This window comes from Hirundo rustica, chromosome 24 (genome assembly GCF_015227805.2).
Source record: "Hirundo rustica isolate bHirRus1 chromosome 24, bHirRus1.pri.v3, whole genome shotgun sequence".
Classification (NCBI taxonomy): Eukaryota; Metazoa; Chordata; class Aves; order Passeriformes; family Hirundinidae; genus Hirundo; species Hirundo rustica.
The window spans coordinates 3,136,590-3,152,564 of record NC_053473.1 but is presented as its reverse complement, the minus strand read 5'-3'; positions in this window follow the sequence as shown (position 1 = coordinate 3,152,564).

Sequence of the window (15,975 nt, the reverse complement as noted above, 5' to 3'; positions counted from 1 at the left end):
TATCACCCAACCCCTGCAATGCACAGCACGGATGGTAAAGAGTTATTTGCAGGAGCTAAGATTTGAGTCACTCACTTGTTCCTTGCAGAAGGTGTTAAAGCAATTTCGAAAAACACTGTGGAATTCTCTTGCCAGTTTTCAGTGGAATCACTTATCTGGTCCACATGCTAAAAGTAAGGTAAAAGATGATTAAGAGATCTCAGCCACACAATGTGGGCTCTTACAGATTTGCAGAGATGGAAGGGTGCCCTCTATAAATTACCAGACACACGGCCAAGTCTCCACACTCAACTTCACCATCAAGCATGTTCTCTCTGCTCCAATAACTCACATTAAAAAAAAACCCACTTGAAAGGAGGTGTTTGGTTCTCCTATTCAAGAGCATTAAGAGTGACTTCAAAACTCTGTTTTGGACAGAAAAATATTTCTGAAAAAGCTACTTCCTTGTCCCTAAAACAGCAGAAATACCGTCCATGCTACCTATCTGCCTTGAATAGATACGAAAGCAGACTCCACCCTCAAGTAAGGTACATTTAGGCCAAATCACTTTTGTCACACCCACCATCCTTAAATACATACTAACTAAAAAAGATTCCTTACTCCTCTCTCTGTGTCTGCCTCTCCCTTGATATTTGCAAAGATGACGCCCATCTGCAGGAAACTGAAGGGAAATGCTTTCCTAATTTTAAGTCGCCTACAACACAAGTCTTTATAAGCAGTGTCACCCTTTATTGGTGAGCTCAAATTACACACATGAAACGCCCCCAAGCAGAACTCAATTCAGAGAGCACAAGAGGAACCAGATAAAGACACGGCAAACACACCCCACAAATCTTCTCTTCACTTTAACAATCCAGCCAATGATTTGCTGGGCTCTACACCCAATCCAGGGAGATCTCACTTAAGGATTCCATGTTTTCATTTGAGAAGAAGCTCCATATGGCATGGTGAAAAGCCAGGATTTAAAATCCCTCTCCCATTTCCACATCTGTGCGTGAAGACAATGTCTCTTTAAGGAAGAATGCTTGCAGGCTGCATCTCATTAGTGTTTCTCAGTGTGCCTGTGATTTCCAGATCATGTTAAGGCACATCCAGTGAGAATGAGCACTCACATGCAGATCTGCTGGCAAAGCTCATGCTCAGTGAACACGGTAACTGACTGCACACAGCTTTCAGGATGAATTCAGGTCTGAAATGATGAAAGTGTTGTCCTGCTTGTATGCAGCCAGCCTTTCTGCTCAAGAAATTCCAGCTGTTTTGGGGGGAATTATAAATCATCGATGGTGGAGGACTTATGAGTGTACAATCCATGTTATTTTGTGATTATTGCAACTCGTTCACTGTTGCATGCCTGTTTTTCTGAATAAATAATTGGTGTTTTCCACCACTAGGGCAGATCCACAATACTTGCTGCTATAGAGCATTCATCCCAGAGCTACAGGAATACCACCGTCAAGAACTTAAAAGAAGATTGGAGATGGTCAAACATTTAGTTTTTAAATAACAGCACTCAGAGACACCAAGACATGCTTTTGATTAGCAGATCTGTGGGAGCTCAGTTTGAAGATAAGTACTGGCTTTCACATGAGAAAGGTATTAAAACACAAATAACAGGCAATCAAGTTTCTTGTTTCCCATCCCCACTCCCCCACACAAGCACTTAACAAGCTATTTGTGGAACTGTCTGCTAGTCCAGCTATCACAAACCAAGGGACTTCCATGGAAACCAGCAGATTTCAGTTGTGTCCTGTCATGGTCTGATAATCACTTCTGTATCTGAATGAAAAAATTATGAAGGCAACGCATCCTGACTCTACCTTAAACTTATGCTCAAAATACTTATGAAAGACAAGTGAGGAAAACATAATCCAGGATCCTGATCCCAGGCAAAGCTTTGAATAAACTGAGGAAGCAACTGAGCTGTCAGAACTCCAGGGCTCCTCAAAAATAATACAAATAATATAATACAAGAACAAACTGGAAACTACCAGGTCCTACTAAGAATTTTCTGCTCCCCAGACTGGATTGATGGAAAAACTACCGACTGTGTCTCTCTTCATAGCAATTTCAGAGAGGAGGAACAGCTTAAAATATAAACCAGCTTCTTGAAAATAATGAATATTACAGGCATTTGGGAAGAAAGGGGGAGAAAGCAAGACTGCTAACTTTGCTCTGCCACTGCTTCCCTGCAGGAGTAGAGGGAGACAGAGGATCTATTGAAAATCCTGTGAAAAAATATCTCCCACTCCGTAAAGCCTGTAAGAAACAATTAAAGTCACCAGGGCAGGCAGAATTAGCAGAAAGAAATTCAGATCATGCACATTTTCCAGAACAAGCCACATACCTTATGGCTGCCGCTGTTTTTGTAGATATTCATGTTCACAGTAATAAAATGTTCTGCTTTGAAGCACAGTTGGTTCAACACCCCTTACATAGAGCTACTGGTTTTATACATGAACATGCCAACTTTTCCTGAAACATGAATGATGCTGAATTTGATGAAACACTATTATTATTTGGGCCCGACACTGAAATACTCACCACCTATATATCACACAGACCTGCAGCCTATTCTATGCAGTAAACTTATTTCCCTTATTTCAGAGAAATGAGCTATAATATGAAATTTTTTCTTCAGTATTTTGCATTTCTGCTTTTCCTGCTTTGAATCTGGATGGGTGTTTCAGACTAGTTTTTAAATTCTGGCTCTTAGTATGAGCTATAGTAACTAAAGGAGTAATTTCATAATAGGACAAAAAAAGCAGTTTGCACTTCTGAGGCCCTTCAACATAAATCAGAGACAGAAAAAACCCCTCAGTATTTTAGTAGCAGTTACGATTAACAGTCCCAGGTGCCCAATTCCATGACAAATTGCCATCAGTAAAATACAACTATATTTGTGTTTTAGTTCAAACTGGTATTTTCAAACAAAAGCGCGCTTCTGAAGTGAATACCAGATTTTCCTTGTGCATTAGGTTTTGTTCACACTGTGCCATCTTACAGAGTATGAAACAAAGAAAGAATTCTCAGGAGGAATTTCTCCATGGAAAGGGTTTTTAAACATTGGAATGGGCTGCCCAGGGAGGTGGTGTCACCATCCCAGGAGATGCTCAAGAAACACCTGGATGTGGCTCTCAGTGTCCTGCTCTGGTTGCCAAAGTGGGGAGTGGTCACAGGTTGGATGTGAAGATCTTGGAGGGCTTTTCCAACCTTCACAATTCTGGGAATACAAATCTCTTTCAAATGAAAGCAGATAGAAGCTGCGCTTCAGCATCACTTTTGAACAAGAGCTAATAAAGCAACAATCCCACCCAAACAGCACCTGGGGTCTTCAGAAAAACCCAGCTGATGATCTCCTGTTAGCCTGCTCTGCTTCCTAAACAGAGCCCACCCAGCTGCACCAAGGCATTACAGCACTGCCAGTGCGCCCACCTGTGCAGGGACACCTGCAGAGCACAGAGCAGGGGTGAAAGGCTGAACTGCTGGCACACCCATCACACCAGAGCACAGAGAACTATGTTTGCAGTTCCACAGAATACAAGGAAAACTAGTAAAAGTAGTGTTCCCCAAGAAAGCACCGTGCATTTCTACCACCCTCCAAAGGACCATGGCAAGTATTACATCCAACACATCTGTCCACCTATGAGGAACTCCAGAAACAGTAACTAATTCAAAGAACTGTAAAAGCCTGGTCAAAAATGCAGAATTGGGCAAAACCAGCTACCTGAATGCACCTCACCAGCTGCTACGGAGTTTACAATTGAAGTTACTAAAGCTCTGGTGGGGGAAAAAAAGCTTGCAAGCCCACAGGCTCATTTTTAAAGACAGGTTTTTTGAGTGCCTTCGGGATTTAACTGTTAGCAAGATGTTCACACCTGAAAGAAATAATGAAATGAATACATCACATTCTCCCCTAAAGAGTTTTTGGAAAAGCTACCTTTGGGCAGCAACACAAACTGCAGGAAGCTACCTCCCCAACTTTTGTTAGCAACTGCTTCTGACGTGTGGATCCCCTGACATTCTTAACAGTTAGGAAAAGGCCTCTCATTTTCTAAAAATAGATTAAAGTAATTTTAGTTCTAATTTCTTGCCTTTTTGATGGAAAACCAGTGAAATTAAGAAACTGAAATCAATGTTTTACTCAAGGCCACAAAGCAACCCAGTAACAGACAGCATCAGAACTCAGGATCTCCCTGTGTCTGAGCTTGCATTTTGTCCCTCCAGGGCGTTCCGCTGTCCCTGCCCCGCTCCTCAGTTCTCACACAAGCGGGACCTGAACAAAGGTACACAGCCACGACATTCTCCCAAGCAGCAGAAATGGAACCAGCAAGCACATGAGGCAAGTAGGAGCTTCCTGAGCAAACATTTGAGATGGCTGGTTTCATGACTCTTCCAAATTACCTAAAGATTTGGGGTAGTTTTATTGGGTTGGGAAATTACAGGGATCTCACCTTCAGAATTCCGAGAAACTCTGCCTGCTCTCTTTCTGCAGAAGAGTGTTAGGATAAAAATGCATTCTCGACTTCACTGATAGAAAATGAAACTTTTAAGACAGGGAGTGAAAGAAATAGTATCATCCTGAATTTGCAGAAAATTAAGCATGTGGTTGACATTCCTATAGAAATATATATTCATTTCAAATAGATATATATTCATTTCTTATTAAAAAGCTTATACACAGGACCATAATTAGTATTTACAAGGTATTTCTGTAAATCATCAGTTTAGACTGGTCTCATCTGAACCAAACACACAGATATATTAACTACTGGATGATGAAAAAAAAAAAAGCAACTTTCCAGTTTCTTTTAACCTTTCCAAGTAGTTTTTTTGATCTTTTTTTAATTATTGGGTTTATAGGTAACCTTAAAGCAGGTGTAGTTCATTTTTAAAACAAAAGATATTTTGAATTGTTTTAAATCCCTGCAGAGTGTTCTCTGCATTTTCATACAATTCAAAATACTAAACTCAGCATTTTAAAATCATTGTTTCATGCCTGCTACTGCAAACGTAAAGAAAAATATATTACAGAAAAAAATTGCATGTGTGATCTAAACTATCACGGAACATCAGATATCAAAAGCACATTGCATGTGGTTTCAAGTATAGATTTTATGGAAAGTCATGAAACAACCCAGTTAAACCTATTTTAGAAGATTTAACTAGAGCAACTTTGTATTTAAATAGAATAAATGTTGTGGAACTGTACCTAGAGGCTGCCACTGAGTTAATTTAGTTGCACAGTACAAAGCACATGCAAATTTCTTTAATTTCCGAGATACAATCCAATAACCTTATGGTACCAGCGAAAAGAGTTGAAGCACGGAGTGTAAGAATATAAACACAAATAGAATGGCTCTGCACTCAAATCAAGGCTCGTGGCAAAATCAAGAGCTAACCAGCAGTGCATTTAACCTGTTCTGAATATGTGGTTAAAAAAAGATTTATTAAAAAACCCCCAACAGTCAGCTCTGAAAGTTATCATTCAGCAATCTCAAAATCCATACAGAAATAGCCTTCCCAGCTGCACTGTGGACTCTGTTGGCAGAGTCAGTACTGCTGGTCTGCAGCTAGAGAAAGAAAAGAAAAGGTCACATGTATAGAATTAGATGCTGGATTATTCATACAGAAATTAGAGAAGGAGAAGAGCATTTCAAAAACTGCCCTAATGCTACCGTCAAGAAACACCAGGAACACGTATGGAATAGCACAGAACCATGATGCATGTCTCCCAAATACTTTGGTTAAGGCTCCTCACTCTTCAAAAGCCCCGTCTCAAAACCACTGACTCTTGGCTGGAGGCAACAAGAAAAAAAAATATTTTAAATCCCTCTGATGTGTCTGAGGAAGTGGCTGAGAAAGCATTACTCTAGGCCTAAAGAAGAAACCCTCCAACTCCCACCCCCAAAGCATTACTTAGTATCTTTGGTTCCTAGGCACCTTCAAGTATAAAACATCCTGAGTCACCAGAGATTTTACAGAAATAAGCAGCATTTTATGGAGTATACAGAACCAGCTCTAGGATTTACATCACCTTTCTAAAGAAAGGAATCCATGAGCAGCACCGAACACAGCCCTCAGTGCAGCCTGCTGAAAGCCATTGTTTAGTATTTACCCGAGTTCTTCTAATTTTTACATCTGCCTCCAAAAGTTCCCCACACATAAAGACTCGTGACATTCCTGCGGTAGGAGAGAAGCCACACAAGAGCATCAAAGTTAGAGAACCGAGTAAGCAACACACCACGACATTCTTTCGGTAAGATTTAAGGGGTTAAAAAAAAAAAAAAAAAAAAAATCTCGGGGGGGAAGAAGGAAAGAGAGTCAAGAGGGGGAAGAGTCGAAAGACGCTGGCTCCTAACGCCGGCAGTTGCTGAAGTGCCCTAGGGACTGCAGAGAGGAGACACTGACAAATCCCTCCGGGATACAGCCCGCGGCCAAGGGGAGCCGGCAAGGGCAGAGCACCACCCGGAGCTCCATCCTTAAGCACCACCGCAGCTCCGCGGCCGACTTTCGGGGAGAAGCAGGGAAAGCAGAGCCTCCCGTTCCCCGTCCAGCCCAAGGAGCCGGCGAGGGGAGCGGCCAGCGCCGGGCGGGCAAACGGCCGCCGCGGGCCACGCGCTGCGCCGGCTCCGCTCCCGCCTGCGCCCGAAACGTGCGCCGGGTTCGCCCCGGTTACAAACCTGCCCAGCCCCGGGGGCTCGCACGGTCCCGTGCCCCGAGCGCCCTCCGGGCCGCCGGGCCCGGCAGCCCCTTCCCCGCGGGGAGGGCCGGGGGGGAACAAAGAGGCGGCGGTGCCGGCGGGAGACGTCGCCCGAAGGGAGCCGCGGCCGCACTTACTTCCTCTGGGCCTTGTCCTTCTTGGCTTTGGTCCGCTTCTTCCGGGCCTGCAGCGCCAGCACTGAGGGAGAGAAGGAGAGAGAGGCGTGAAGGGCGGCGGGCGCTGCGGGGGCCCCTCGGGGCGATGGAGGCCGCGCCGCGCTCACCTTTCCGCTCCATGGCCGCCACCGCCGGCGGCCCCGGGCGCCTGCGCTGCGCCCGCCGGGCTGGGCACGCGCGGCTCGGCCGCCTCCCGGCCCGGGCCCGCCCCGCCCGGCCCCGCCCCGCCCCGAGCGGCTCCGGCTCCGGCTCCGGCTCCGGCAGCGGCGCGGGCGGGGCGCAGGCGCGGCCCCGTGCGGGAGCGGCCCCGAGCCGAACGGCGGCGGGTGCCGGTGGTGCCGGTAGTGCCGCGGGCACGGTGCGGGCTCCGTTTGGCGCCCGCCGCCGGGGGTCGCTCGGGGCCTTTGGGCCCGCCGACCTCCCGCACCCATTCCCGCTGACCTCTCGTACCTGTACCCGCCCCGCTGGCCTCCCGCAGCCGCCTCTCAGCCCGCAAAGGCTGTCACTGAATCCACGTGTAAAATCGTGTGCTCCGAGCACAGTGCAACGCCCTCATCAGACTCAGAGATTCTTACTATTAAATTATTTATTGATTAACGACCACGAAAAAAGCCTTTGCAGTTACTGGGCCGTTCAGGCATTTTGCTGCATGCGTTGAACCTGTGTTTGAGGTGGTTATGGATTCACCTTAGAACTCTTGTAGGTTCTGTTACCTGCAGTTTTTCTCAACATTATTTAATCTGAAAGGAATAAGATGAATGTCTTAACAGATGTGTGAATCTGCTTGTAGGGCTAGAGACTTTTAGATAAGGAAGAAACGGGAGAAGCCATCAGTTTCAGAAAATGTTACTGACACAGACTGCTGCTCAGCCAAGGTCATGCTAAACTCCTGAACTTTGGGAAGAATAACAAAGACTTAATAGGGTTATGAATATTTTCTACTCAGGGTGGTCTTGAAGCTAATTTTAATAATCATGTATTGTGTGTTATACAGGGGGGCACCTATTAAGGTGGACATACAGCAGTCAGATAGGGAAGTCTGTACCTTCCAAGTACCTCAGCTAGTGGGGAAAGGGAGAGGGTGATGAGGCTGGGAAAATTAGAATAAAAAGGAGGCTGGGTCCTCCAACAATCTGAGGGACCCCAGGGAGAAAAGCCCCATGGCCTCTCCCTTCGTTCATGAATAAAGTTACAGGACTCCTCTGTCTCCTTTTTGGACATAAACCTCTGGCTACATGAATTTTTTTGCACAAACTCCCCAAAACTACTTGGAGATCTGTCACAAGCACATTACATATTCTATCAGGGTCTGTCTGGGATTCTGATCCCCTAGTCCTGTCAGGGAGCCACAGAAGGAATCACAGCCATCAGCTGGGACCAGAGCTAGAGCTGTGTCTGGTGTCATTTTAATTTCTAGGACATTTTAAAACATTCTCAAGACCTGGACTCTTTGGCACTAGATTATGGATATCTTCATGGAAAGGCAAGTATGAGTGCATGCATCTTTGGAAGACAGAAAAATCCTTTTCGTATATTGCAATTGTCGCTGTATTCTACAAGCATCAGATGTTTAGGACAGCTGCCTGTTCTGCAAAGAGTTCTATGTGAGAAACTAACACAAGATTTTGTGATAACACAACAGAGGGGCAAATTTCAGCCTTTGCTGAAAAAGTGATCAAGGTGAAGTTGAGCTGAAAGACCTCAAGTGCGGTAGAGTCCCCCCTGCAAGCATTGCACAGCAACGTCCTACCTCAAAGAAAACACAACATTAACAGAGCAGAGATGATTACAATCTCAAATCATAGGTATCCTGTCTGTCATCCCACATCTGCACAGAGTGGCTCATGCTGTTGGCTCTGGAAAGGCGTGTGCTCACACCTGACAGCCCGTTCTGTTCCCTACGGGTTTCTTCACGTGGGGATGACAAAGCCATGGCTGGGCTTGGAAAGCCACAGTGAAGCACACGTGCAGGCTGGCATTGTATTCCCTTGAGCAGTAGCTGCCACCAGTCTGAACAAGGACATCCCTCCCCTCCAAGTTCTGCTACAAAAACAAGAGAAAAAAAACTACTGAGCATCTTCCCCCTTGCCATATTTCTTCCATACTTTACTAATATGGGGTAGAAAACACAGTGGGAATAGCACCATCAAGGGGTTGTTGAGCCAGGCCTAAGCCAAGATAGACTCATCTTTCCACAACCAGCTTGGCACTGTTTTTAAGAGCAGAATAAATGTCCCCAGACTCTGCTCTTTCCTAAGTGGTTTATCTGGTCCTTCCTCCAAGCTTCCCAATGCAGAGTGACACACTGCCATGTATGGCTCCAAGAGCTGCTCCTGCCACGCTCTACATGACACCTGAGGATCCTCAGCTGCTTTATGTCTTCTGCAGCTACTTCTGTACAAGAGTACAGAAGTATGTCAATAAAGCATATGAATAAAATCACAACAGGGATATGAGCAGGGGATATGGAGTAAAACCACAACAATTTGCAGACTGCACCATCAGCAATGATAATGTGCATGTCTGGGGATCTGTATCTTCTAGTTCAGTGCAGTGGGAGAGCAGCCTGGGTTTCTGCAGCAAGCGCTGCCAGGAAAGCTTTGTGGAGTCCCACCAGCTGGGAAGAACATTAGAACATTGCTGCATGCAAAACAACTGCAGCTGTTGCAACAACGTCAGGTAAGAACTTCGGGCTGCCAATAAAAATTATAGACAGGCCTTTAAACTCCGACTTCTGTGGGTTTTTAGAGGTAGAGATGGAATATTTGGCTATAAAGCAGGTGCTTTGTCACTTCACAGGCCACGTCCAGGGATTTGTGCTTGGCTGAACACAGAAGCCTTGTGTCTGTATGTGGGAACAATGTTATGGCACTGCACACCTGTAAGGGAAAAGGATCAGGACTGACTGGACTTGCTGTCAGCAGGATATTTGTTTTGCAACTTGAATACCCGTAACTTGCATGCTGACATTCTGACGTCTGATTTGTCCCCTGGTGCTAAACTCTGCAGTCATTGTGGTAGGAAGGGAAGATTTGGAACTTTGCTGAACAAGATGAAAAAAAACCCGCACGTTTTCAGTGGAGACCTTCCATAGTGCCAATAGCTAGGAATCCATCTCATCTTAAATCAAGGCTGCCATAGGAGAGCCAATAGAATCTGGAAGTGAGGGCTATGCTTTTCATGGGTTTTACATTACTCGTTTTGAACAGAGCTGAGAGGAGCTTGGCGGGAAGCCACTGTCCAGAACAATGTAGGGAAGCATATGTGGTTTGAGAATTACTCAATACCATTTGGGCCTTCAGTTTTTCCTGTCTTTCAGCCCAAAAAGTTCCAGGATTCAGTTTCCTCTGCAGTAAGAGACTCTACGCAGTAACGTTCACTAAAATCCTTTACCATTACACTTTTTGCACTGCAGTACTGTGGCTTCCATCTAGAAACTGCCTGGAAGCAATCAAAATTTAAATGGCAAAAAATGAAAATAATATTCAAAGAACCCAGTTGAAAACACTACTGATAATTTAATACTAATATTAATATTTCAATTAGCCATCACATCATTGCTACAATTTAACAGCCAGGAGGAACAGAATGCAGAGGAGCCACTTTGCTGTTGCTGCACACCCAGAAACCACAAAATGCCCAGCAGCAAAACTCAGAGCTGTTCACATGTTAACAGATTTAGCCCAGAGCACAGGATCAGTACACAAAGGATCCATCATTTCAGTTCAAGCTTTGACCTAAAATAGGGTCTGAATTCTATATACTCACAGTGCTGGCCATCCATCAAAAATAATTTACCTGCAGCTCTTCACACAAGGCAATTTGTGCCAGGACAGAATTCTTCAGACAGGATATGGTGAAGCCCTGTGATGTGTATTGCTGGTGCAGTTAAATGCTTCTGCTTTCAGCAGAAACCTAGGTCACATTTTTATACTGATACTACTGCATCAAACTCCGTGGCTGATCTCCAGACAATATAACCAAGGAGAATTCAAAGGAGGATCTGCCCAGCCCCATATCCTCAACTCCATGACAGTATTTGAGTTACTGGCAGGATAATTTAACATGAAGCCTTAAATGTCAAGCCAAATATTCCACCTTCTGCTGTTCAGCTAGACTTCAGCAAACTGTTTTGCAGTAGATTCTACCTCGCCTAACTTTTTCTGCCTGTCCAAAGCAGTCAGCACAGCATCATAAAGAGTAAGAAAGAACCTTTTTTGATAATACAGCTGTCAAAAAAAACCTCCACCCCAGCATTTGCAAACTGCAGACAGCATTCTCCTTACAGTTCTATGAAGAATGCACATAGGGAAATATCACTAAGGATATAAAATAGATTCATTCTCTACCTGAATGATGCCAGTCAAAATATTATTGATGCACTAAGTGTCAAGGCTTCCATGTAATTTTTCTCAGTTTTAGGGTCTGAGGTGTCCAGAGAACCATTAGGGGACAATGTTTGGTTAAAATTAGGAAGCTGAATGAGCCTAGATCTGACAGAAGATGGAACTGCGTGAGATGTTCCTACAAAGATTTGCCTTAAACCACACATCCTTCTCTTCCCCTCACCCTCAGTCTGTGCAGTATGAGACAGTGGATTTTCATTCATATATATCATTCACATATGTAATTAACTTCTACTGTTTCTGAGTAAATACCTAAAGTTTTCAAAATCCTGTCTGAAAATTTCAGAGTCCTGCCATTGTCTTCAATTCATCAAGAGGCACAAGAAGATTTTAACGTGCAGCACAAAAACATGACACTTTATAATGAGCTGCCAGAAAGACTGAAAAAAAGACAGAGAAGAAACTGCCAAGTTACCTGACAGGCCAGAGCTCAACATATTATGACAATGAGAAAGGCCTTCTCTCATGTAAACAACATTTTAATAAGTTAGCTTCTGAACAAACTAGAGACATAAACCCATCAAGCATTAAGTCATGGCAAGAAACTGCGTGTGGAAGGCAGTGGAGAAGATCAGGGCCCAGTTCATGATTCACAGTGACATCCTGAGGGTGAATGTGAAGCTGCCTGCACTGGTTCCTTATGCAGGAGACGCCCCCACGAGCCTCCAGCCATCTCCTCTGCACAGGACTCTGTGCTACAGGAGCTGTGCCAGCTCCCATCCTCAGGGGTACAAAGCAAACTTGACTGACTTGGTGAAATTCTCACCACGGAGCAGCTGCAGGAGTGGAACAACAATAAACTGAGACTCTGCATTCTCACCTAAATAACATCTGCCTGTTAGATGAAAAAGACAGGATGTCTTGCCAATATTTTGAAGCAGCAGTGAACAAAACTTCCAAGTCCTGCAGAAACATTTCATGGTACAAAATAAACCTCATGCAGATTTGATGTGAAGTCTCAAATATAATATCTGTCATCAAGCAGCAGAAAGCAGAAAGGAATTAATTTATATTTGGCAAAAGTAACCTGGTCAGCCAAACTCCTAAAAGCCCCAGAAAGTAAAAATCTGTTTCTAAAATCAAATACATTTGGTATCCTCGGTTACTGTTTTCAAGTAAAATTTTGCTGCTGAAAACCTGATAATGTTCATGAAAATTCCAGCTCAGAACCTGGTAAAGCCAGGCCAGTTAGTGGCAAAAGCCAATGATGTTCTATGTCATGGGCTCTTGCTAATTAGAAATTAAAGAACCAGAACATCTGTTCAGTTAGGCCACCTGTAAGCGGAATGGTTATGCCTGTGAATATCTAACAGACCTGATTTTACAAGGTGGGTTTTAAAGACCATGCTATTTTGTTTAGAGGAAAATGCTGCTGTTTATCTTTTGAGTAGCGTCCTGCCCTTGAAATGATACCATGTAATATCTGATTCCAGGAAAGTTACTTTCCTGCAAATATGCAAATAAATTGTAATGACTCAAGGAACTTCCAAGCTTAAAGCTCCCACATAACCTGACGACATTAGAAGGAACAGAAACCCACACAGGAGATAGATTATGAAAACCATGATGTACCAAAGGGAAGCTTGAGTCTTTTCCTCTCTGTTTATCTTGAGAAATCTAAAACACACCAACATTTTGATCCCTCAAGATCCAATCCTTGAACCAGCACAAAAACAGCCAGTTTAGGACAGGGAAAGTCTTCAGTGTGATCTTCCTGAACCTTCCACGGGAGAAGCGGAACAGATAAAGAATTCCTTTTACAACCTCTGTCTCTGCAGTGCTTTTGCGTGACCTCATGCGACCACCACGGTTTGCTGTGTTTGCTCCCTGCACAGGTTATCCCAGAGCTGGCACACACCGTCAGTGCCAGGTAGGCACCTCTGTGCCCTGGCATTCCACTCAGATGAATCACAAATACTCCGTGTGCTGCTCACATGATAGCCTGCCACTGGAGAAGCCCAGAGCACTGGATACATCACTTCCTTGACCTAATTAACACTGGAGAAAAAGAGGGGATGGTATTTTGATCCCTCCTGTTCTGACCTAGAAGAAAACCAGGTAAACATTGCATCTGGGAAGCAAAAATAAACAAACCTATCCCACCTCCCCAAAACCAGACAAATGTTTCCTGCATTACTTTATTTAGTAAGTGGGTTAAATCAGGACTTGACCTACATGATTTATTTCCCATGCATGTGTTTGAATCAGAATTTCCAGTAGCTGAACTGACTAACCCCACCGCCCAGTGCTCCTTCTTCCCCCTTTTAATTCCCTGGCAATGCTGGTGATTTTTTTATTTTTATTTGTTTTTAATTTACAAACCAAATATGAGTGAGGCTTCTGGCATCCTTGAACTGTGAACAGTGACTGTGGGGACGCCCATTCACATTATAGATGTGTGTCCCTCCCCATAATTTCACTGTCAAGCGTGGCTCTGCTGACAAGTGGATACAAAATGGGGAACAGAGAAAACGCATGAAACAGGGAAGTGGCAAAGAAACAGGGAAAAGATCACGAGGAAGCAAGGCAGACATTTTTCTTAAACAACGAGCTGGAGGAAGAAATAAAAGAGATTTTATCATTAAACATCGAGTGCAATGATAAAGTTTCCAGTAATATTAGCAAAATTTTCCCTTTGAATTCTGGGCAAAACGTATTTTATTGCATCACGCAATTTTGGGTGGACAGACTCTTAACTCTGCATCACGTGTCCTAAATATACACAATTCAACCCTTACCATCAAGTGATTTTGTTTCTCTGACTCCAGAATTTCATCCAATCTCCCTCTTACACTTTTCAATATATAAAAAGACAGTGGTGGAACAGAAGGCTTTTGCACAATGTAAAGGATCTCACTATTATAGAAAGTAACCTTGTCACCAAGTCTTCATGGTTACTGAAACTAGAAAACACAACGGCAACTCAAACTACAGCTCTGTTTGCCTGCAGTTATCACCAGAAAATTCCTTTACAGCAGTGTAAGTTGGACAAGACGCGTAGTTTCAGGCTTCAGTACCACACATGGCTAAGCTGATGAAAGAGCTGGTTATCCAGAAAAAGAAGGCTGGCTCCCCTGCTTTCCTTTCCCTGTGTGGTCCTGTCCCTTTTGGCAGCAGCAGGCTGATAGATTAGCTCACCACACCTTGGAGAACCTCACCCAGTGGCTCAGTCGGGAGTCTCAAGCCCCGTCACGGTCTCAAAACAACAGTTTAAGTTTCAGTACACACTGAAACAAAGCCCAAATAAAGGATGAATAAGAGATTCTATGTTTACTCTCACAGGAGGACTTAGCAGAGCAGACAAAGTCATAACCATTGAGAGTCCAGACTGAATCCAGAGATTCAGAAAGAAAACTGCAATATTCGTAGTCAAACCAAACTAAACCAAAGAAACAAACCCACCATCACTGAGACCTGTTTCCTCTGATACCACAGCAGGGACTCCAGCGTTATATTTATTATCTTGTACACATACACATGCCCCAGTCACTCCAAACAGAGAGAGCAAGGTGTGTCTGACATCTTTGAGCACAATCACCTTTTTCAAGGCAAAGTCATACAACAAGCAAAACTAACAGGAAGCAAAAGAATCTGTGAATTAAAGGTGTTAAGAACCCTAACACACCAAGAAGTATTCACTTTATCAGTGCAAGCAGTGGTAACTTTTAAGTGTTTACTCCCGTGGGCTTCAATGACTTGCAGCACCATAGGACAGGGTGCCACTTTGTATAGGAAAAAAGAAGGGTTTTGATACGGGAAGCCAAATGTTTTAAAAGCAAGCTTCCATAACCCGTTCAGAATGTGTCTGTCTTGCACTGAATTGCTAACAATTCACCTTTCTAAAGCTTGAGATCAAAAGCTAAGTGGTTGTGAACACAAATAAATCCGTAACATTAATTATTTGCTGTGATATTTTGTACTTACTACCTGCTGAAGACACCATGGGTTCCATTCCAAAATTCGCTTAAACTACTGCACTTAATGACTTGAGACTTATGCATGCATTTGAAAGCAAACACATCTGTATCTTTGATATTGCAAGGCCTCTTGAGAAGTATTGAGAAGCAGCTTATTCTCAAAAACCACACAGAACGATCAGGACGCTGGGAAATCTGTGCAGCGGGAGCTTAGCTCTCCCCAACACCCCTGACTCGACACCCCTGGAAGGGAACAAAACATCCTTTGGAAAGTTTACAGGAACAATTCATACCAGCTTGCAAAGCTTCAGGAGCACTAAAGCTGAGATACACCGGGACAGGCTGTTACTCACGCTGTGCTGCCCTAGCTAAGCTTTCTTATATATATATAAACATATATATAAACATATATATATATATATATGTATATGTATATATGTATTTTTTTTTTCCGCTGCCAGAGCAGCCCAAGGAGGAGCGAGGCGCTCGCTGAGGGGAAGGCGGGACGCGCTCGGGCCCCGCCGCCCTCAGCGCCGCTCTCGCGAGACGCCGCCGCGCGGGCTCCATATTGGGGCATCGGTGCCCTGGGCCCGGAGCTCTCGCGAGCGCGGCCCCGAGCAGGCGCCGGGCTGTGCCGCCCGCGGGGACCGGGCTCCGCGCTCGGGCTGTGCGCGGACAGCGGGGTCGGTGCCCGCGGCAAGCGCCCGGGGCTGTGCGGGGGTGTACGGGGTCGGGGCTCGGGTGCGCCGCCCGGGCTCTGCGGCTCGGGGCGGGGC